The following is a 25,792-nucleotide window of genomic DNA, read 5'->3' as shown; positions in this document are numbered from 1 at the left end:
TTTTTAGGGAACTCTCAGTGGAGCAACAGGTAGCACACTCACCTTTAGCACAGAAGGCTGTGGATTCTATTCCCACACTGAGTAGTCCAATTGCTGGCAGTGCAGTGTAAGGATGGTGCTGTACTCCTGAGTGCGTTGCCCAAGGTCCCATGGGCTTGAATTGGCAGTAGCTCAGGTGGATATTAAAAATCCCATGGCATCTAATGAAAAGAGTAGGGGTGTGTTATTATTCATTTTCATTTTATATCATATGACATTTTACACTCTTCATTTTTTATTATATAACAAATTCTCAAATTTTTTCATAGAACCCATGTTGTCATAAATAAGTACTCTATCCTTTAATCAATATCATATTTCTTTACTTTACCATACTTCCCATATAATATATTCATATTTATACATTTAAACCCTTCCCATCTATATTCAAGTTTAAACTTTTCTTAAAATTCTTTATTATTTTTGCAATCCAAAAACAATGGGTGGGATTCAATAAAGCCTACACGGAGCGATTCTCCCTGTAGGCATAATGTTATGGCCCGAACATGAAACATGGCTAATGAGCAATCCAGGAAACAGGGTGGAGGGGTGTGCACAAGCTGCTGCTGCTCTCCTACATCTGTATGTGCTTGAGGCTGGGGTCCATGAAGATGATGCTGACAATAGGCCCATACTGAGTAGGAGAAGAGTGTTCAGGCTCAGGCTGACCTTCCAAGGTCTAAATGAGCTGGAGATTGTAGAGCACTACAGGGTGGACAGGGACATACTACAAGAACTCACCATGCTCTGCTGCCCTCAACTCAGACCCAGAGCCTAATGAGGGTGAACCCATCCAGTGAAAAGAAAGATATGTGTAGCCCTTAGAATATTAGCTACAGGTACTTTTAAAAAAAACAACTAGGGACATAATGGAGATCTCAAAGACATCAGCATCCAGGGTACTCCACCAGTTCCTGGATACCATGCAAGCATATGCCAGTGAGCACCTTTATTTGCCTTGCAGCCCTGAGGAGTGGGTCAGCAATATTCACCTCTTCCACCATGTAGCACATTACCCTGAGGTACTGGATGCAATAGACTGCACTCATGTGCACATGAAAGCACCACCCGGTGAAGAGGGTAGGGTCTATGTCAACAGCAAGGGGTATTACTCCATCAACTGCCAAGTCATGTGCAATACCCAGGGCATTATCATGAATGTGTGTGCTGGCAGCCCTGGTAGCTATCATGACTCTCACATCTGGCATGCTTCACAGCTGCACCAGACATTTGCCATGGGGGGACATCCCATTTGGCCATCTACTGAGGGATGCTGACTACACACTGAAACCGTGGATGATGACACCCATCAGAAATGCACATACACCTACTGAAGAATGCCATAATGAGGCACATGCACAAACTAGAAACATCACAGAGTGTGCATTTGGGCTGCTCAAGTCATAGTTCTGCTGCCTCAATATATCTGGTGGAGCCTTGCAGTACTCCCCAGCCACATGTACACACATGTTCACAGTTTATGCCATGCTACACAATATGATCCTGCAGAAATGGCTGCAGCAGGAACTTCAGAGGGAAGGGACACACAGCACCCCACCAGTGCCAAGGTCCCCACAGCCACAGGGGGACTCAGAGAAGGAACCCCCCTAAGCCTATCCCTGTAGGCAGATGTAGGCATGCCCAGTATGCCCTGGTCTTGACAAAGAGGCAACACACAGCATATGCACTGACAATCTAGGGACCTAGGGACTGACACCTCACTCTGACTCACATACCTAGTAAAAAGGATGCCGGACACACCACAGAATCTGTACCTTACCATGTCAAGGCTGTGTACTGCATGCATCCAACAGAGTCAGCCCTGAAGTACTGTTCTCTCAACTGCTGCAAGCACAAGGTAAGTCATTTTTATTTACAACAAATGAATGGGATAGTAGACTGTGGTAGCATATGATAGACCTGCTGCATGTATGCAAGGGAATGGAGTGGGCTACCAGGATAGCCACAGACAACTGACAGCTGCGTGGGACAACAGGAACCCTCTGACCAATACTGGCCACCCCATAATATGCAGTAGGCTCCAAGCCAGCAAAACCCACTGCACTATGTGAGGGAATTACAAACACTGGGGACACAGGAGTGATGCTTGATTGTCAATGCTAGAGTCCCCTATGCCCAACACAGCCATGTTCCCATACAACTGCAGTAACAGTATGCTTGCAAGTAATACCCTCAGACAACATAATCCCTGGGCTGTCCCAATCAACCTGGTGACATGTACCTATTCCCCAATATGCAGGGGTCAATGGGCTATGTATCTCTGTGTTTGATAGCGTCAGGAAGTAAACTGCACTGTCTGGTGACTGTTGTAGCTTAGTGGGATAAGCATATTACTGTGATTTATAAAGTACATGGTTTGAGACTGGCATTGCCTACTCTATTGCGTGTGACTCATACTTATGGAAGGTGTTCTACAGAATGTCCATTTTCAGTATTTGAGACTGCAAGAAAGCTAGATAAAGCCACAGACAATGGAGGGGCAGGGGGCTACAGATATGGACAGCACACAGCTATGAGTAACCTAGATGGCGGCTAGTAGAACAGCAGGTTGTAACAAGTTAGTGTAGCACCAGGATATAAAGGCTGTCACATAATTGTGTCAGTACTCACAACAAGTCAGTGGGCATCATCCATAACCGACAAATGTACAGGGTTTTGCAGAATGTCCACATTTTTGCCTCATATATCTGTTCTGTTTGTCATAACATTGCAGTTGTCTGGCAAACTATTGGCAAACCAGTAAAGGTTGCTGTGAGAAAATAATGACAGACAGTTCAGATGCAGACTTCATGCTCATCAGAAAATGCATGCTAATACAAAACCATTCTAAGAACTGTCTACATTTGTAAGTACAATATTAAAATCATGTCCTCATGTTTGAGCCTGTGTCCTGCCATTATTTATGGCGCTGTCCAGAGTTTTTGCTGTAAGACATTAAGAGGTATGGGCAACATGTAGCCTTATAATAGTAGTACAAAACAAACCATCTGAGGACCAGAGCAAATGTATGGTGCACAATGCTGGACAACCTGCAAAACAGGACTGTCATAGGTGTGAAGTTTGTAACCCTGTGTGTGGTGTTACATCTCTTACCCCAGTCACAGCATATCTACAACTACATAGAGCAGCAACTGTGGACAAAGCCAGGAACTGGAGCAGGGCAGGACAAAGACCTACATATAAGGGGAAGGAGGAATTACTGCCCAGTCAAATGTAAAAAGTGCAGAATAGAACAGTCCGTGCAGTAGCATGGGTTCCTTGAAGTGTATGGAGTCGGTAACCAAAATGTCTGCCATCAGTTCCTCACTTCAAGCTATAATGATTTGCCACTGATGTACCAAGAAATCACAGTACTATGTAAAATTTACCAGACATATTATGCAAAACTCTGTGCAGTCCAATACACTCTGTACTCACCCTAGAAAGAGTTAGACAGTATGGACAGCACACAGCCATGAAATCCCTCAGGCATCATATCAGAGAGGTACTGGACTGTTTCATCAGGCTCAGCAGACAATTGGCCGTAGTGCACAAAATCTTGGAGTGGAGTACAGATAGGTCTGGCCTGGTGTCCCATTGCAAGTATCGATGGTCTTAATGGGCATGCTCCTGCAATTAACTAATTTCAGCCCATGTCAAAAGCCACATCTGACTATAGAACTGTGATGCCCATATATCTGTGCATACAGACAGCTATGCATACCTTAACTGTCTCTCCCTATCCCCATCAGACATGATTTCCCATATCTATCCGTATGTGGCACATATAAGATATATGTGGATCTGTTGAGTTTAATATAGATATACAGTGGATATAAAAAGCGCACAGACCCCTGTCAAAATGCCTGGTTTTGTGATATAAAAAATCAGACCACAATAAATAATTTCAAAACTTTTCCCACATTTAATGTGACCTATAACCTGTACAATTCAATTGAAAAACAAACAAATCTGTTAGGGAAAAAATATAAAAAATAAAAAAACATACAATAAGCTGGTTGAAAAAGTGTACACACCCTTAAACTAATTCATAGGTTCATAGGTGTGACTAGGCTAATGGTCCTGGAGCCTTTACAAGCCTAGACCATAGGATTACTCTGGCATTGTGCCACCTGACCTTATTTCCCAGTGCCTCTGATGAGTAAAGCCGATGGAGTGATCTCTGAGGTGAATTTTCTATTTCACATCCACTCATCAAGATTTCTCTTGAAGAGGGCCAGTGAGATGCTCTGCTTAACATGTATGGGAGTCTATTCCATAGTATGCGCAGTCTCTAAGTTATGAACCTGTCCCTCCAGCATGTTTTGTTGATTGTGCTAATGAGATTGAGATCTCTGGAGCATGTGGTGCAGATGGATTGGGATTTCTTTAAATGTAGCATTTCTAACAGATCTTGGTCAGACATGGCTTTGTAAGTCAAGCAGAGATTGCCTCTAAGTAGGCGATATGAGACAGAGAATAGTTGGAGATTTTTGAGTCTGTCCATACAGGACAAATGTTTAAAGCCTAGGATCCTTTTGTGAAGTACTTTTGTGGTCTCTCCAGTTGTTGCAGGTGTTTAGTGAGGTACATGCCAAATGGGGAATTGTACTCAATGATTGGCCTAATGATGGAAGAGTAGAGGGAGACAATGACCTCTTTCTTCCTGGATGCAAAACCCTTAGTAATGAGATGTGCCACATAGATGGACTTTCTGACCACAGTGGCAATGTGGCGGTCAAAAGAGAAGTTGCTGTCAACCTGTGTTCCCAGATCTCTTTTAGCACTTTCTGTGTTGTGTACTACCATCGATGTGGTAATTAATGGGAACCGGGTTTTTCCCAAAGGGGATGATGACACATTTTTTGACACCGAGCTTAATGCCATGGTTCTGACACCAGTCGTTGGTCTCAATGAGGCCTTTCTGTAGGATGTCAACATCACTTGGGGAGTTAATAATAGCTCCCAACTTGCAATCATCTGCAAACTTTGTGAGCCAGAGTCCCTTTGTATTGGCCTGGACTTCAGAGAAGTAGATACCAAACAGGAGGGGACCCAGGACCAAACCCTGTGGGACTCCATTGGTGAATGGTCAGCATTCTGACTTGGAGTTATCTACTTTCACACTGTGTGTTTTATCTGTGAGCCAGTTTGCAATCCACCTAGTGATATAGGGGTTGATGCCTAGCTTAGTGAGTTTTTCTATGATTCCTGAGTGGGGAATGGTATCAAAGGCCTTGGCCAGATCAAGGTAGGCTGTATGAACCACCTTGCCTTCATCCACAGCTCTGGTGACTGTCACAAAGAAGTCAACCAAGTTGAGAAGGCATGATGTACCCTTCACAAAACCAAACTGTGTGGGATCCAGAGTTTAGAGATTCCCTATATCCTTGTTTATTAGGTCCATCATGATGCATTCCATAGCTTTGCATATCAGACTCCTCAGGCTAATGGGGCAATAATTCCCAGTGTCTGTAGCCACTCCTCCTTTGTGGAGAGGAATGACTGTAGCAGTGCGCCATTCAGTAGGGACAAAGCCTGAGGTGAGGCTGTGGTTGAACAGGGCACACAGGTGAGGTGCCAGTTCACTCTGTAGTTCATGTAGAACACAGCCATGGATATTGTCAGGTCCCATAGAAGCTGTATTTTTAGCCTTGGACAGTGCTGTTTTAACCTGTGCAGCAGTAATAAGGGTGCCTGGCAATCTACTGGTATTGTAATTAGTCCTTTGGGGGGGGGTGAGAGGGGAAAGTTTGCACTGAATCTGTCAGCCACTATATAGGCAATATCTGTCAGCTCGGTATAGGAGGTACCATTGTGCAGTAACTCCGAGCAAATCTGGGTATTGCTGTGGAGATTCTTTATATAACTATAGGAGGCCTTGTTGTTGTATTTGCTATCTGCTGCAAATCTATTTTCATAGCCAGCTTTAGAGGATTTGCATACTTTGCTGAAACACCTTTTCCTTTAATTACAGCATTCAGTCTTCTTGGGTAGGAGTCTATCAGCATTTTGACTTGGCAATATTTGCCCACTCTTCCTTGCAAAAGTGCTTAAAATCTGTCAGATTGCAAGGGCATCTCTTGTGCACAGCCTCTTCAGGTCACCCCACAGATTTTCTATTGGATTTAGGTCTGGGCTCTGGCTGGGCCATTCCAAAACTTTAATTTTCTTCTGATGAAACCATTCTTTTGTTGATTTGGATGTATGCGTGGGGTCATTGTCATGTTGAAAGGTGAAATTCCTCTTCATCTTCAGCTTTGTTGAAGATTCCTGAAGGTTTTGGGCCAAAAGTGACTGGTATTTGGAACTATTCATAATTCCCTCCACCTTGATTAAAGCCCCAGTTCCAGCTAAAGAAAAGCAACCCCAAAGCATGATACTGCCACCACCATGCTTCACAGTGGGGATGGTGATCTTTGGTGATGTGATGTGTACCTTTTGGAACTGTGGCCAACAAGTTCAACGTTGGTCTCATCAGACCATAACACATTTTCCCACAAGCTTTTGGGAGACTTGATATATTGTTTTGCAAAGTTTAGCTGGGTCTGGATGTTTTTCTGTGTAAGAAAAGGCTTCCATCTTGCAACCCTACCCTATAGTCCAGACATATGGAGAATACAGGAGATTGTTGTAACATGTAGTACACAACCAGTACTTGCCTGAAATTCCTGCATCTCCTTTAGTGCTGCTGTAGGTCTATTGGCAGCCTCCCTGTCCAATTTTTGTCTTGTCTTTTCATCAATTTTTGAGGGACGTCCAGTTCTTTGCAACGTCACTGTTGTCCCATATTTTCTTCACTTTTTGATGACTGTCTTCACTGTGTTCCATGGCATATCCAATGCTGTGGAAATTTTTTTGTACCTTTCTCCTGACTGATACCTTTCAACAATGAGATCCCTATGACGTTTTGTAAGCTGTCTGTGAACCATGGCTTTTGCTGTAGCAGGCAACTGAGTAAATGTCAGAAAAATCCAACTAGGACATCTGAACTTTATTTGGGGTTAATCAGAGTCTCTTTAATTGATGCAGATGTGTACCAAGAAGAATAAATGCTGTAATTAAATCACAAGGTGTTTCAGCAAAGTATTAGTTTAAGGGTGTGCACACAACAAAGTATTAGTTTAAGGGTGTGCACACTTCTGCAACCAGCATATTGTATGTTTTCTATTTTTTATATTTTTCCCCCTGACAGATTAGCCTATGTCTGTGCAATGGTCCCTCATTTTATGGCCCTCTGACTACTGTCTTCCAAAACAGTAGCCTCCCTGTTAGCAGCTACTGATGTCATCCACCCCAAGAGCAGTGGCAGACAATATCCAAATGCATAAGCTCCATGGCACATGTGATAACTATGTAGCATTATAGTGTGTACAGCTAGATAAGTAGTGGTTCTAATCTCAACAACGGCAATTCAGTGTGTGTGTGTAAGTAAATACCCCTGAAGCCGTGTGTATGTCTTGACTATGGGTTTACAATAACAACACATTTTAAGGCCTGTTCTTCCCTGTTCCTCCACCCATTGGATTACTTTACAGGGCCTGCAGGTGCCATCCACCTTAGATGCACAGTTAGGCACTCTTTGTGTACATAAGCTCTGTGGCACATGCAATAAGTGCATGGCACTATATTACATACAACTAGATAGGTTGGATTTCTAATATCAGAACTAGCAACTGTGTGTGTGTGTGTGTGTGTGTGTGTGTGTGTGTGTGTGTGTGTGTGTGTGTGTGTGTGTGTAAAGAATATCCTCTGTAGCAGTGTGGGTGCCTTGTGTATATGTGTGATTGTTATACCATTTTGATGGCCTGTTCACTCCCCCATTGCATTACTTTACAGGGCCTGCTGGTGTCATCCACCTTAAATGCACAGTTAGTCACTCTCCAGATACATAAACGTCATGGCGCATGTGATAAGCATGTAGTACTATAGTACATAAAACTAAATAGGTAGGGGTTCTAATCTCAAAACTGGCAAGTATGTGTGTATGCATATTCCCTTGCAACAATGTGGTTGTCTTCTCTGATCCCCTTGCAACAGTGTGGCATCTTCCTTGTGTTTGTTATACCATTTTAAGGGCCTGTGCAAAGCGATTAACCCCCCCCCCCAGTGGCAGCCTTTACAACACCTGCAGATGTCATCCACCTGAATAGTACTGCCCAACACTACAAAACCACATAAGCTCTGTGGCGCATGTGATATGTCTGTAGAGCTATAATATGTACAACTAGATATGTAGGAGTTCTACTCTCAACAAGGGCAGTTCATGAGTGTGTGTGTGTGTGTGTGTGTGTGTGTGTGTGTGTGTGTGTGTGTGTGTGTGTGTGTGTGTGTGTGTATGTGTGTGTGTGTGTATCTCCTTGCAGCAATGTGATTGTGGTAGGCCCAGTACTTGTCCCACTATGCAGGTTGCAGTCCATGTTTGGCCAGCTGTGTCCTGTAAAAACAACTGAAACAGTACATAGGTCCCAAGAATTTAGGACAACAAACATTTCCTATGCATGTAATAGTTGCATAAACCAGTCATTTTACATCAGAAACACCTGAATGTTCTGAAACATTAACATAACCTAGTGAAATGCTTCAAAAATAAGATGTCATATTGGCAGACCAAGAGAAGTTCTGTCCTTTGCATTTGCCGTGGGTATGGTTTGCCCTGCCAGCTGTCACATTATTGCAATCCTCCACCCATTGGATTACTTTACAGGGCCTGCAGGTGCCATCCACCTTAGATACACAGTTAGGCACTCTTTGTGTACATAAGCTCTGTGGCACATGCAATAAGTGCATAGCACTATAGTACATACAACTAGATAGGTTGGATTTCTAATATCAGAACTGGCAACTGTGTGTGTGTGTGTGTGTGTGTGTGTGTGTGTGTGTGTGTGTGTGTGTGTGTGTGTGTGTGTGTGTGTGTGTGTGTGTGTGTGTGTGTGTGTGTGAAGAATATCCTCTGTAGCAGTGTGGGTGCCTTGTGTATATGTGTGATTGTTATACCATTTTGATGGCCTATTCACTCCCTCATTGCATTACTTTACAGGGCCTGCTGGTGTCATCCACCTTAAATGCACAGTTAGTCACTCTCCAGATACATAAACGTCATGGTGCATGTGATAAGCATGTAGTACTATAGTACATAAAACTAAATAGGTAGGGGTTCTAATCTCAAAACTGGCAAGTATGTGTGTATGCATATTCCCTTGCAACAGTGTGGTTGTCTTCCCTGATCCCCTTGCAACAGAGTGGCATCTTCCTTTTGTTTGTTATACCATTTTAAAGGCCTGTGCAAAGCGGTTAACCCCCCCCCAATGGCAGCCTTTACAACACCTGCAGATGTCATCCACCTGAATAGTACTGCCCAACACTACAAAACCACATAAGCTCTGTGGTGCATGTGATATGTCTGTAGAGCTATACTATGTACAACTAGATATGTAGGAGTTCTACTCTCAACAAGGGCAGTTCATGAGTGTGTGGGTGTGTGTGTATGTGTGTGTGTGTGTGTGTGTGTGTGTGTGTGTGTGTGTGTGTGTGTGTGTGTGTGTGTGTGTGTGTGTGTATCTCCTTGCAGCAGTGTGATTGTGGTAGGCCCAGTATTTGTCCCACTATGCAGGTTGCAGTCCATGTTTGGCCAGCTGTGTCCTGTAAAAACAACTGAAACAGTACATAGGTCCCAAGAATGTAGGACAACAAACATTTCCTATGCATGTAATAGTTGCATAAACCAGTCATTTTACATCAGAAACACCTGAATGTTCTGAAACATTAACATAACCTAGGGAAATGCTTCAAAAATAAGATGTCATATTGGCAGACCAAGAGAAGTTCTGTCCTTTGCATTTGCCGTGGGTATGGTTTGCCCTGCCAGCTGTCACATTATTGCAAGAAATGTCCGACATTGGTCATTCATTAAGGTGGCAACCTTACTCTGTGTTGCCTATGTGTGTACAATATGTATACATGTCAAGGCCCTGTGGGTAGCCAGTGACCCTTCATAACCCACATGTATCTAGGCATGAATTCTAACCACCACCACCCACATATGGAGGTACTAACTAAGGCTGCAGTGACTGTAAGTTGTGTGCTATCTATCATTGATCCATCAAATGATATTAACACACTATAACAGGGTCTTACATCAGGTACAGTCTGGTGCCAAGGTCCTGGCCTCAAGCTAAATGCAAAAAACAGTACCATCATACCATATGGCAAATGCACGGCCCTACTGTTTGCCACATTATTGGCAACCCCATAAACACACAACCTGTGTACTCCGTTTGATAACAATGTCACATTCAACCATCATGTAGCGGGAGTGGTCAGAAAGGCCTTATACATGGCAAAAGTCATAGGTAAAGGGAGCGCATCCAGAATAAAAGGTGGACATCGCCTCTGTATAGTCCTCAGCCAGTACAGCAATACTTTAGTACAATGGCCTATTTGATATGTACCTATCCAGAAACTGGAAAGGCCATGGTAATACACACAAAGGTAATCTTTGCCCTCCAACACCTGTCCCATGCAGATAGTCTCTAATCTTTAGTGCTACGAAAAACACTGGATGCACTCAAATAATACCAATAAACATTAATAGAGTGCTGGAAGCCAAAGAAAACTGAAAGATCTGTATATTCTTTTCGAAATGTTTTTAATGAATATACCAAACTCCACAGACCATCACATTAACGCAATTCCAACAACACAGTTTGCAAGCGTTTTCATCCAAACCAATTGGACTTCATCAGACATTAAACAACCATTAAATTAATCTATATATACTGATTTAACTAACCCACTGACCAATGAATGTTTCTTTAAACATTTGAATTAAGCAAATAGAAAAACAGCATCATTAATATTAAAATGTTAGGTAAGATAAAATTTAATACACATATTCATCACCTTAAAATAATCAAATACTAATAAAAACATATCCATATTTAAATACACATACATATATATACTTGTTGAATTAAAAAAACATTGTGTTAAAAAACTATAACAATGTAAAATAAAGTGCTTGTGCTAAGCTAACCAAGTATTCCTATGTCTATCTATAGCATGATTACTTCCTCTGCTGTCAGAAACCTGTATTGCATACATATATCCGAAAATACAATAAAGGACATATATATATTGCTGGAATATATAAAATACTATTACAAATGAAGTGGTTATAATTTTTAAATAGGGTGGGATGTTAAGGTTTTATATATATATATATATATTTATACATGTTTTATATTTACACATCTCTTGCACAAGCACTTTATTTGTAATAGTATTTTATATATTCTAGCAATATATATATGTCCTTTATTGTATTTTCGGATATATGTATGCAATACAGGTTTCTGACAGCAGAGGGAGTAATCATGCTATAGATAGACATAGGAATACTTGGTTAGCTTAGCACAAGCACTTTATTTTACATTGTTATAGTTTTTTAACACAATGTTTATTTAATTCAACAAGTATATATGTATGTGTATTTAAATATGGATAGGTTTTTATTAGTATTTGATTATTTTAAGGTGATGAATATGTGTATTAAATTTTATTTTAATATTAATGAGGCTGTTTTTCTATTTGCTTAATTCAAATGTTTAAAGAAACATTCATTGGTCAGAGGGTTAGTTAAATCAGTATATATAGATTAATTTAATGGTTGTTTAATGTCTGATGAAGTCCAATTGGTTTGGATGAAAACGCTTGCAAACTGTGTTGTTGGAATTGCGTTAATGTGATGGTCTGTGGAGTTTGGTATATTCATTAAAAACATTTCGAAAAGAATATACGGATCTTCCAGTTTTCTTTGGCTTCCAGCACTCTATTAATGTCTAATCTTTAGTGCCCCATTCGGTATCAAACAGGTTGCCCAGAGGTGGGCTGTGGCACACCTACAACCCAGTGTTGGACCCTGCCCTTCAACAGCTGCCCCATATATGTGAGTATACTTACCCATGCATTACTAGCACAACAGGCTTGAATCTGATAGGCGACATCAACAAAATCTGTCAGATAGACAATTTTGTCTCCCAGAACCCGCCCTGTCTCAGGAATGCACTTTACATACATGACAGAGTACCATGCAGACCATCATCAAGTGCAACCATGATGAGTGGATGGAATACCACAAATCTGATCCCAGGGGTCCCACCAGTGTCCCTCAATGACAGGGGAAACAGGTGCTGATTAATGATTCTGTTGGGAATAAACTAATGGCTAGGCTTGTAAGGGTCTCATGGCCAATAGCCTAGCAACCTTGTATGATCCTAGGTATACCAGTTATGGCCCTGTAGGCTTGATGGACTATGCTGTTAAGTGTCTACTCCCATCACTGCCATCTACTATGGTTTGCCCGTATGCATGACATACCAGTACCACATCATACATCCACCATCTGACAAACAGATGAGGGGTACCATAGGTGTATGCGGACAGTCTAGCAACATCTGTGCAACACAATTACAGACAGCACTGCAGACATGTTGTAGGGTATCCTCCTTGTGGGTGTCCAAAATCCACAGTACACAGATGTTTTCAGAATGTGTACATGTGCCTGATATATGTGGACCATCTGCCAGACAAATGTGGTTGTCTGAAAATCAGTTGGATGACATGTAATGGTTGTTTCCAGACTGTGGGGATTCTGGCTATCACATGCCAGACACCTCAGAAAACAGTTAGTTACTTTAATGTCTGTTACTGTATTCATTCCCTCACGTTGCATGCTCAGTATGTACACTCAGTTGCTGAGGGTGAACTTGTGTCCCCCTACTACTGGCTATAACCTGTTGTCCTGCTGTAGGGGGTCAACAGGTATGTAGCCATAGCTCTCAGGCAATGATATACAGGTATTAAGTACACAGTGACCCAGCCAGAGTATGTCAGGAACAGTCAGGTACACCTGAACAATGTTTGAACTATGCCTGTGTGACATTCACTGCATGACAGGAGCGAGGAGCAGACTGACAGTACATCATGTGATATGGCAGCTGTATCCACCCCTACTGACTGTCACTATTGTCTAATACACAATCCAGTCGGATTCATACATGAGCTGACCATTGCTAGAGGGTCTCAGGGGCCAGAGCTGTGATCTGTGTGACAGCAGACAGAACCAAAAGGGAAGCCTGTAGCTGCTGGACAGCTGACTGACAGCGATAAGTAATTCCAAGATATTTACCACAGACCTCTATTGTGGTAATCCCTATTTCTCATGCCTGCATCACCCAACTGCATCCAATTACATGGGGAATGCTATTACATAACTGGTATAGTGCTGTACTCCTTTATGTGCAAAAATCCTGTGGTAGAATGCTAGGATAGTGCAATCTGTCATCATAGAGAAAGTCACACTCCTGCATACCATAGGCAGCAGCTTGCTTTTTGTAGGTAATGCTCATGAACAGCTGATTGCCTGCACACCAATCTGTGGCTCAGACTTGCTAATTGCATTCAGAAGAGCTGGGTTGCATTTTCATTAGCCAAAGTCATGGCAACACAGTGCTGTATTTGAAGCCTTCATGTAGACCTTGACCCTTTTCCTGGCCTGTGAGAAGGATATTATCGAGGTGTGGGGACTACAGCATCACAGAGGGTAGGTTGAAATATTGCCCATGGTTTGGATTTATGTGATGTGTCCACAGTTTTGCATGCTATTTTTGGCCATTGAGAACAGACTTTCTGATTATGTGGCAGTTTATTGTTTAACAATGTGGGCTGAGGTCAGTAAGGAGACAGACAGATGTGAGTGTCATACATCATTTGCATCAGAATATGCATGCTGCTGCAGTGGCTGATGGCCTATCAGCTGCATGTTTGTAGGGGAAGACTTTGACACATGTCCCTGTCACTTGACCATTTCCCCCTCAACACTTTATGGTTGGGTGTTATGTGGATTCCATATTCTAGGTGTTTGGGCAGTATGGTAGGTCTGTAGCAGGTAGATGAACATATGTTGCATGCTTCAGCTGCTGCATTATGCCGAGGAGCCATACTGGGGATTGTGAACACATTGTGGGACAGCAAGCTGTATACAGTGGATATAAAAAGTGTAAACACCCCTGTTAAAATGCCAAGTTTTTGTGATATAAAAAAAATGAGACCACAATAAATCATTTCAAAACCTTTCCCACCTTTAATGTGGCCTATAACCTGTACAATTCAATTGAAAAAAAAAAATCTGTTAGGGGAAAAAATGCAAAAAATGTACAATAAGCTGGTTGCATAAGTGTGAACACTCTTAAATTAATATTTTGTTGAAGCACCTTTTGATTTAATTACAGAATTTAATTTTCTTGGGTAGAAGTCTGTCAGCATGGCACATCTTGACTTGGCAATATTTGCCCACTCATCCTTGCAAAAGTGCTCCAAATCTGTCAGATTGCTATGACATCTCTTGTGCACAACCCTCTTCAGGTCACCCCACAGATTTAATATTGGATTTAGGTCTAGGCTCTGGCTGGACCATTCCAAGACTTTAATTTTCTTCTGGTGAAGCCATTCTTTGGTTGATTTAGATGTATGCTTGGGGATCATTGTCATGTTGAAAAGTGAAGTTTCTCTTTATCTTCAGCTTTCTAGCAGATGCCTGAAGGTTTTGGGGCAAAAGTGACTGGTATTTGGAACTGTTCATAATTCCCTTCACCTTGTCTAAAGCCCCAGTTCCAGCTGAAGAAAAGCAACTGCAAAGCATGATACTGCCACCACCATGCTTCACCGTAGGGATGGTGTTCTTTTGGTGATGTGAAGTGTTGTTTTTGTGCCAAACATACCTTTTGGAATTGTGACCAAAAAGTTTAGCCTTGGTCTCATCAGACTATAACACATTTTCCCACATGCTTTTGGGAGATCTGATGTATTGTTTTGCAAATTTTAACTGGGTCTGGATGTTTTTCTGTGTAAGAAAAGACTTCTGTCTTGCAACCCTACCCCATAGTCCAGACATATGGAGAATAGGGGAGATTGTTGTAGTAGACAACCAGTACTTGCCAGAAATTCCTACAGCTCCTTCAGTGTTGATGTATGTCTCTTGGCAGCTCCCCTGACCAGTTTTCGTCTTGTCTTTTCATCAATTTGGGAGGGACGTCCAGTTCTTTGCAATGTCACTGTTGCCCCATATTTTCTCCACTTTTTGATGACTGTCTTCACTGTATTCCAGGGTATATCCAATGCTGTGGAAAATATTTTGTACCCTTCTCCTGACTTCTACCTTTCAACAATGAAATCTCTTTGATGCTTTGTAAGGTCTCTGTGAACCATGGCTTTTGCTGTAGCAGGCAATGGAGTAAATGTCAGAAAAATCCATGTTCATATTACATTATTGAATTGTTAAAAGTTTGAATGTAATATGGTCAAAACCATTTGATCGATCTTTTAACAATTCAAAAACCTGAAAAAAAATAAACAACACAAAAACCTATCTGACCACTTAAAGCAGGGGGGGGCAAGCCCCCTGCAGCCCATACCCCCGCTCTTTAAATATACCAACTCCAAGATCACACTACAGTGCAGGAACGGGAAATCATCCATTCTGCACTGTACAGGGATCTCCTTTGAATAGTTCAAACTTTTAAAAGTTTGATCATATGGTGTCGACCATATGAAGTTTGAACTTTTAAAAGTTCAACACTATAATATGTACCTGGAAAATCCTACTAGGACAGTTGAACTTTATTTGGGGTTATTCAGAGTCTCTTTAATTGATGGCAGGTGTGTACCCAAGAAGACCAAATGCTGTAATTAAATCAAAAGGTGCTTCAACAAAGAATTAGTTTAAGGGTGTGCACACTTATGCAACCAGCTTATTGTACATTTTTTTAATATTCTTCCCCTAACAGATTTGTTTGTTTTTCAATTGAATTGTACAGGTTATAGGTCACATTAAAGCTTGGAAACGTTTTGAAAATGTTTTTTATATCATAAAAACCTGGCATTTTAACAGGGATGTGTACAGTTTTCATATCCACTGATATGTGAGTGAGGGAGCAGTGTCACCTCTGTTGTCACAGCATAGCCAGGGTGAGGGTACCGATAACAGTCCAACTAAGGCATGTGCCTTTGGTACATATGTTATGTAATAGTGCCATCCACAGAGTGGTAGGCAACATGCAGGACACCTATACATTTTTGTGATGTGTCCCAACCTACAGACTTTTGAGGTGCTAATATAGGTGGCAGTGAGTGCAGTAGCAGAAAGAAGTTTTGCTTAAAATTGCATGCCTCAGGTCATGTAATTGTTCTGACAACCATGTACTTGACATGCAATACAGTGGAATGGAAGTCAGGACTGTATATGGACAAATGTTAAGCATGCTAGGAATGTGACAGACTAAGCTATGGCATCAGTACTCTAGCAGATGTATTTGCAAGACATATGTGCATGCATACAGTCTGTTACACAGGATTGGCATGAGCATGTGTAATCGGATGTGTATAACATGTGACACTGAACTGTCTGTCATGATTTCGTAATCTCAATGTGTACTGACTTGCCACTACATCAGCATACAGCATTTGTTTTGTGACAAGTGTGGTAAATGTAGGTGGCACAACTGTGGACATTCTGCAACAGTCTGCAGTTGTCATCTCTACCTAATATCTTAGGCCTCACGTATATCCATCATATTTATTTGTCTAGCTACTGGTTTGGTGTGTGTATCACAGTCCCAAGTACATTGTCATTTGTCCCATTATATGTATAAGAAAAGTGTCACTGGCAATAAGGATATGTTTATGGAAACAACTGTTACTCCTCAGGGCTGGGTGGCCTAGTGGGCTAATCTGTGTTATAGTTGACAGGGTCCTGGATTTGAAACTTGGCAGAGGCTGAATATTTTTCTGCTGTGCATGACTGATACACAGGATGAGGTTATGGAAACACCTGTTAGTCTTCAAAGCTGAGTGGCCTAGTGGGCTAATGCACTATGTCATATTTGGCAGGCTGTTCATTTTGCTGATGTGCAGAATAGTGTCAGACAGACAGAAGGTGATTAAAGCAGTTTTATGCAGCTTTAAGTGGGTTTTTGTGGGTTTGCATGATGTGTCCAAAGCCAAGCAGTGCTTAAACCCGTGCTATTTCTAAAAAAAGAAAAGAAAAAAAGGGGTGATAGAAAAGTGATGATGGGGAAAAGCAGGTGGAAAAACAATATGAAAGGCAGGTTGAGATGTGCAGGATGGGTATAGAAAAGGACCATAGCTTTCCATTTCTTGTACAGTAACAGCTGTGCATGTTGTGGACAGTTTGGAATTTGGAGCCTCACATCCCAGAGGGAGGGGTTTGGGTGACATAATCTTGTTGAATAATTGCTGTGATGATTGATTGATGGCAGTGTAGTTGTGGGCAAAATGGAGAGCTATGAATAGGGCGATTTTTTTTTTTGCAGGACAGATGCCCTTTTTCTTTTTTTAAGGAGATAATGGGATGCTGGGGTAGGGATATACGTACATGTGGGGAGGTAAGTTCAGTAGGAGAGGTAGCATTTTCAAACAGACAATACAGACAAGACAGCAGACAGGGGCAGTGTATGACACATGAGGGCATAAACACCTTGGATGGGCAGGGTGTTTTGGAATCAGAGGACCAAGTGGTCCCAGAAAGCAGCAGTGGGACTGAGCTCCCCACCCATGGGCAGTCACCACTGTTCCTTCACTGCCCTGAAGGTGACTGTGCTGGATGCCGGAGCTGGCCTGCCCCTCCTTGTGCACCAGTCTTCCCTCAATCTGGTGGAGTCTATTGTCCATATCATGCTGGACAGTCCTGCGCACCATCCCTGGGAGTTGCTGTCAGATGACCACTCAATCTTTGTGCCCATGCCTGAGGGTGATGGGCCCTGTCCCCTGAGGTTGTTCCACCCATGGATGGTGCAGGATCAGTGGAGGGGACAGCTCAAGGTTGGGTCCAAGACATGCTGGGACCCAATGCCATGGCCAGATGAGGTGGGGTAGGTGGGTCCACAGGTACCGGCCTACCTACTCGTGCCATGGTGTTGAGGTTTTTGTCAAAGTGTATAGGTTAGTCATGCACAGAACATTTAAATTTTAGTTATAACAGCATGGATGGCTGTTCCAATTAACCCAGAACAATAACATTGCATAGCATACAGAACACAACAATAAATGAGATAATAGTCAGTATTGTAACAGCATGTCAGTAACAGTTATGGCAAAAGGTGAACAGCATTGGTATTTCAACAAGGTATATTAGTATGCAACCATTGTAATATGTGACAATAGTTAAACACAAGGCCCAACATAAGGTTTTGAGAGCAACATATGTGAAATGGAAACCATACCTGTAGTATAACAATAATAACATTTGTGATGCAGATAAGGATTGGAGAGAGAGAGAGAGAGACATTCCATTAACAACAGCATAGGGTTATATTTCTTGCAACAGTACTGTTCTATACTCTACAGGTCTGCCCTCACTTTTATGTCTACAAGTGCCCTATATCTTCTGTAGCACATACATACCTCTCAACCTATCCATATGGACAGTATGGGCAAAGCTGTAACACCTACAGGTACACTACTAGAGTGGAATATTGTATGTCAGGGTAACATATATGACTACCAAGGTGTACTGTGCACTGATGTGTGAGTGTGCTACTGACACACTTTGACTGGATGTTAAATCTGTGTCCAAGGGTTTATGCAACAGTGATCACTATTCATGACAGCATGACACTTGAGAGACATGTATCATGAATAGTACAGAGAGTTTACATGCATCCTGCTGTCCTTGGCAAGCATGGGGTTAGATTATCAATAGACATTCACAGATGCACCAGGCATACAGCCATAACAACATTAACCAGTTTTATTTGCCTTATTAACTTGGAATAGTGGTGTACTTGTGGACATTTAATTTAATGCAATCTTATCACCTTGCTGAGTAATGCTGTTTACATGCTATCACATCTGGAGACACATATTAGTATGCCTTTGCAACAGCTATGACAGACAATTTGTTTACCTGTAATTCCTGTGATGAGAACATTTGTTAACAATATATAACTCTTTCTATACATATTTAGTAGTATTTGTCAGTTTCTATAAATATTTATTGGTACTTATCCCTGGATTTGAACCCCGGTCTGTGTGTGGAAAAATAAATAACATACATATCATTTAGCAAACTGAGCTACTGAGCCAAAGCTTTGTGTCAAACAAATGAGATATGCCTAGAGATCACGAAGTAACAAATTCTGACCTGGTAATGTCATAGCTAATGCAGAGTATCACACGTAACTGCAGTGACACTTGAATGCACATGCATGAGATGCATGCATGATAGATATTGTAGGTGAACTGTATATTACTACTTAGAATGCAGGTGTACACATTTAACTCCTAGTGGATGGGAATATGTGTGATATGTACAGACCATATTGAGGTGCTGGGTTGGCTACCTGACCCATATACAGTTGCAGATGTTATATTTGCAGTCTACAGCTATTACAGTTTCATGCTTGCCTGCATCACCATAACTATTTTCAGGAATGCATATAACTGAAATGCAAAGGTTAACACAAGACAACCCTGAGGGAAACACACTATACTACCTTACACATTGCTATTCAGGGTTCAGATCTTATAGTGCAGAACAAATATCATAATGCAGTATATCTTGTAGCACAGATCCATATCTACACTTTAGTACAACAGTTCTTTATCGGTCAACCTTCAGTCACTTCATGGTATTATACCAATGTTTACTTCACAACACTTGTAATACACTGTTTCTTGACCAACAGCCCAAAATACACACAAAATGTATTGTGGGTGACATGAAACAGTTAATGGTCTTTTTATTGTTGAACACTTTGCATAATGCAGGCATTGAAAGATGGCTGTTATTCTACACTGTATGCATTACTAACTTTATTTCCTCAACAATTCTGACTCCAGGTGCACTTTATTTCCTGAAATTTATGAATGCAGATGATTTATTCCCTTCACATTATGAATAAAGTTGTACTTTATCACCAGACCATCATTATTAATACAGTATTAATTAAAATTATTCCTTAATATTATTAATGCAGTAGTAAATTGCTTTCCTTACCATTATCAGGTTTCATGCTTTCATGCATATGGCATTACTCACTTATATGAGTCCAGGTAGATGAACACATTCATTGATTTACACTCAAAACAGAATGTACTTACTGGCAGTTACTACTGTACTCTTCCTTATTTATATTGCTATATATTGCAGGATATAGCTGTACTCATCACACTGCCAGCACAACCTGGCCACGTGCCCTGCATAGGCCTCGAGGTAGCAAACTCTCTCCTCTGCAGCTATTGGGAGAGAAACACATCATTATGTGTACCTGTCCATCAGATATTCATACTAAACTTTGGTAAATCACTGCTTCTTATACTTACAAACTTTTGTGGCATTGTCGTTCCCGAGCATGTTGGATCCACTGGGCCAAGAGTTCCCCCTTCTGATGCTTCAGGTTATCGTAGTGGTGATGCCCTACTCACCAGTGCAAGGGATGCCAGTTGCAGTGGTGAGATCGCATGCCAGCCCATCCCAGGCCTTAGATTTGTATTCAGACCCCTGGTACTGGTTCTGCAGCAGCCAGATGTCATGGTCTTTTACAACCTTTTTAAAAAAATACAAACCCACTACGCTTAGATCAGCAGTGCTAAAACTGGCAAATGCATAGCAATGCCCAAACCAGCCAAACAAAACTGAGTGTTGCTAAGTACTGCTAAAATGGGTTCTGTTTAAGCATTGCTTGGCTTCCCTTAGCAATGACTAGCAGAGCTTAGCTATGGGCAAACCAGATTAAAAAAAAAAAATATATATATATATATATATATATATATATATATATATATATATACATTTTGATGGCAATTGTTCAGTACTGATACTTTATTATTATGTGATCTATTTTAATCTATATCTCACAGCCTTATGCATTTTAATCATGTTATCTTGGAGTGTGACTTTAATGTATTGGACACTTGTGTGCAACTGGGGCTTTTATTCTCTGGTCTGCACTGAACATGGGCTTCTGGTCCAGCTAGACTAACCCAGTTAACAAATGTCAATGTATACATACTCAAGAATATATATTTTTATAACATTTTTTTATTTCATGTAAAAGCTGAATGGCCTATCTGTGTATTTGAACCATGCACCTACTGTACACAAGGCTGTGACTCTGGAGGATATTGTGATTACTACTATACATTTCTATATAGCTCTCAGTTATGTTTAAGCACTGCTGAGCACTGCAACATGCCATCCAAACCTGCTTAGCTTTGCTTAAACTTGACCTTTCCTAAATAATTAAATGCATCCGTTTTCTAATTTTAGATGTCTGGCACATGTCTATTGCTAAGCTTCATGATGCACAAAAAAATATATTTAAACAAGTTTCACTTTATTATTTAAGTGCCATCCTGCACTTTAACAGTGCATGGAGTGTGTTACAGATTTGCAGACACTGTAACACACCCCTACACCAATTCTGTAACTGTGTTACATGACTCTCTCTCAGCAGCACGTCTTCATTAATATGCAAGACACACTGCCGAGGGGGAGCTACAGACATGGCCACAGTACACTTTATGTAGGACTTAAACTATTCCTATGTGGAGTTTATTAAATCTGGGGGAATTTTTTGCTGTTTCTTCTTTACTACAGTCAACATAATTTCTTGCCTCCATCACCTTAAATTTCATATTGCCTTTTATTGGTAACCTGTCAAATAAAATTCTTGATAAAAATCCTCTGCTTCATAAACATTTTCCAACTTTTTTCTTCTGTCTTTTACTGCATATTTTTCATCTTTTAATTTATTCCATGGGTACAAACACACACACACATAAAACAATCATTTTGTATCATTCTTTTCTGAAATTTTCCATCAACTTAATTTACTTTAAAGTCCTATAATCATATTTTTGTAATATTCTTTTTCCTCCATTCTGTCCATTTTTCTTTCCCTGTTTTTTTTTCTTCCCATACATTTTCATATCTTTTGTATAACATATCACCTATTATTTCTTTTGTCATGCTTTACCTTTCTCATTACTCAAAATAAATGCATATATGCTAAGTGCACCATTGGATTATTTAAATTTAAACCACATTCTCCATATGTGTTATAAATGATCTCTCTTCCAAATGGGTTCAGCTTTGCACCCCAAATGAACCTATAAAAACTCTAAAAATTATTTTCTATTTGAGTGGGACTCATATCTATTCCCCCTAAATGTTACTTTTCCTAATGCATACATATTCTGCATAAATCCATTTTTTTGGAAATTATAAATAAAAACTTTTCAGCTATGCTAACAATGCTTTAATTTGATGTAGTATCTCTCTGCATTGACTAAATGCACTTTCATACTCAAAAATATCACTCCCAAGATCTTTACTTCCTTTCTTGTGAATTATATTCCATTTATTTATTTATTTATTTATTTTATTTCGACAAATCCCTTACATTTCATTTTGTTTAACTGCAAGCCAGATTTCTTTTACAGCTGTTAAGGTTGATAGAACTCTTTATCTTTTTCTTTTTTAATTAGTACTAAATTTTCTGTATATGCCATGCATTATTTTCACTTCTTGCCAATTTGATTTCATACATGAATGTATGTGCTAATGCTTTTATTACTAATGCAAATTAGCCCATACTCATTGGGCATCCCTGTTTTACTCATATCTTACTACTTACTTTTTTCTATCCATCCATTTATCATAACTTGCACCCAGGAATTGTCATAGCATTTCTTATTACAATAATACTGTTTCTCCTTTCTCATATGCCTCTAAAACCTGACACATTGCTTCAGGGCTCACTTAATCAAATACTTTATGTCACATCCTATCAGTCCTACTTCTTCATTTTTTTTTCAGTATAATCTCTGCTACTTCTTTCACTGTAATTAATATTTCTTTCACCACTCTTCTTTTTATACCATAAATCCCTTTTCCTACTACCTCATCCAATACTTTCTCCATCCTTTTTTGTAACATTTTCATAAACATTTTATAATCATATTCCCTAGTGTTATCGGCCTCCAATTTTTATACATATTTTCTTTCATTATTTTCTCTATACATTTTAGCACTACACCACATATTTCCTCCTACATTATACCTTCCTTCAGCCATTCATGCTATATATTTTTTAAATAAATCTCACTTTTATTCATTTCTTTATAATACTCATAATTTCTACCATCCAATCCTGATGTTGATTCATTCTTGCCTTCTTTTATCAGCTTCTTTATTTTTCTATTGCTATATAATTTTCTAAAAAAATCCTCACTTTTTCAGATAGTTTTGTTTTACTTTCCATTTTTTTTTGCCGATTTCCTTTTTCATATATTTTCTATAAAAAAACTTTCTACAACCTGCATAATATGTTTTTGTTTGTATTTTGCATTTCCTTTGCCATCTAAAAATGGCATACAATCTTCCTTCTCTCATTTTACTTTTTTTCCTAAATAAAGAAAACCTCCTACTTGTTTCTTTTCAGAAAAAAAATCTTTGCCTATATAACATCATCTTTACTTTTCTCTATTCATTTCATACACATTTTTCTATTTCTTTCTCATAATTCTGTAAAGTTACTTTATATTTCATCTTCTTTCCTTTTCTTCTTTCCCTATATATATACAAACACACACACACGCACACACACACACACACACACACACACACACACACACACACACATATATATATATATATATATATATATATATATATATATATATATATATATATATATATACTGCTTATATACTATGTACCACTGTGTTATTTTTTTATAAAATGACCTCAATGTCATATATTTCCATAATATTTCATTTTCTATTGTCATTTCTTCCTCCTTTTAAGCTCTACAGTTAATCTATCTCTCTTTTCCCCTCCTATATTTCCATAATATTTCATTTTCTATTGTCATTTCTTCCTCCTTTTAAGCTCTACAGTTAATCTATCTCTCTTTTCTCCTCCTTTATTATTTTGCTGTGCTTCCCTACTGTAGCCCACACTGCTCTATGCTCTGAAATCTCTGCCATCTTTACTCCCTTTATTTTTTCTTTCATGTCATTAGAATAAATTATATAATCAATTTCAGTCTCAAAAATTCCCCTTTTATATGCCTATTCTCTTTTCATTCCTACTTTTAAATCTCTACATTTTATTATACTTGTTAACAACTTAATATCATGAGCTGTATCCATTTTTGTTCCTCAGGTTACATTTAAAATCACCTACAGTCACTACTAGTATGTTTACCAACACAGTTTTTTGGTTTTGTTAAACAACTTCTTTCTCTCCATCATATTAGTATATGCATGAATCATTAATAATCTCATATATTTTGTATAATTCTCATATTACATATCATTATCCTTCCTCATACTAATATTGCTACTTCTAAAATTCTTATTTCTTCATTTTTTATAAAAATTCTTATTCCAGGACATGCCTCATTTCCTACTGAACAAACGAATTGGCCCCTCCTTACTGCCTGTATTCTTTCCATTTTTTCTTCTTTGTTGCACCTGGCACTTAGCAAGCAGAAAACATACATTGTATTTTTTTACCATTCTGCCACCATTAAAATGTTTATATTATTTGCAATGCTATTTTCATTTAATGCAAACATTCCTATACATTCCTTTTTTTATTAATGTGTTTTACTTCCGGATATTATAGGTTCATAGGTTGGTACTAGGCTATTGGCCCAAGAGCCTATACAAGCCTAGCCATAACAATTCCCTGGCTATTTCTTCCCACACTATTTACTTCCCTGGACCCCTGTCTAGCATGGCAACTGACATGATCCTGGGGTGAATTTCCTTTCTCCCATCCAATCATCAAGGTTCCTTTTGGAGAGGCCAAAGAGGCGCTCTGATTGACATGTATGGGCAGTCTATTCCAGAGTCTGGGGAGTCTCTGGGTCAGGAACCTATCCCTCCAGCATGTTTTGTGTATTGTGATGGCAAGGTTTAGATCCCTGGAGTGTGTGGCTCTGAGGGATTGGGATTTCTTTAAGTGTAGCATGCCCAGCAGCTCTGGGTTTGACATGGCCTTGTATGTTAAGCAGAGATCGCCTTGGAGTAGACGATATGCGACAGAGTATAGCTGGAGTTTTAGTAGCTGGAGTTATTTTTCTTTTCCTTCTCCTATGAGGGTAAGTATCAAACCAAATGATTTTTTTGCTATCTTATTCATCTCCTGTCCCAATTTCTTCCTCTTCTTGCACTTAACTTTCTAAAATTGTAAGTCTGTTCTCTTTCTGTGTATTAATAATCCCATATTGAACTTTTATTTGTTCTTTAAGTATTTTTTCATTGTTTAACCTTTCTTCAGTATCCTTCTCCCTATACCACTTTCTCTTTCAACATCTTATGTAATAATATGTTATACAATTTCTCTCTCTTTTTTCTTTTCTTTTTTTTTTTTTTTGAGCTTTCCTCCTCATCTACTCTTTCTTCTTCTAATATTGATCAGTCAATCAAGAAGTGTCCAAATTCTTTACATTTTCTAAAAAAAGGCTTACAGTTTTTTGCTGCACATCCCCTCATCCTGCATTGGCCACACTCTCATTTGTTTCATTTTTGTACTACATGATTTCCATCCCCACAGAAATAACATGCTTTGGGTTTAACACAGTACCTAACAAATCCTTTCTTCCCATTCACAATTATTGTATTTGAAATATGTCAAATTTTCCCATCCTTAAAATCTATATCT

This window comes from Protopterus annectens, chromosome 6.part0, assembly GCF_019279795.1.
Source record: "Protopterus annectens isolate FY-2018-M chromosome 6.part0, PAN1.0, whole genome shotgun sequence".
NCBI classification, from domain to species: Eukaryota; Metazoa; Chordata; order Ceratodontiformes; family Protopteridae; genus Protopterus; species Protopterus annectens.
The sequence above is the reverse complement of the archived record's forward strand: the minus strand, read 5'-3'. Positions refer to the sequence as shown.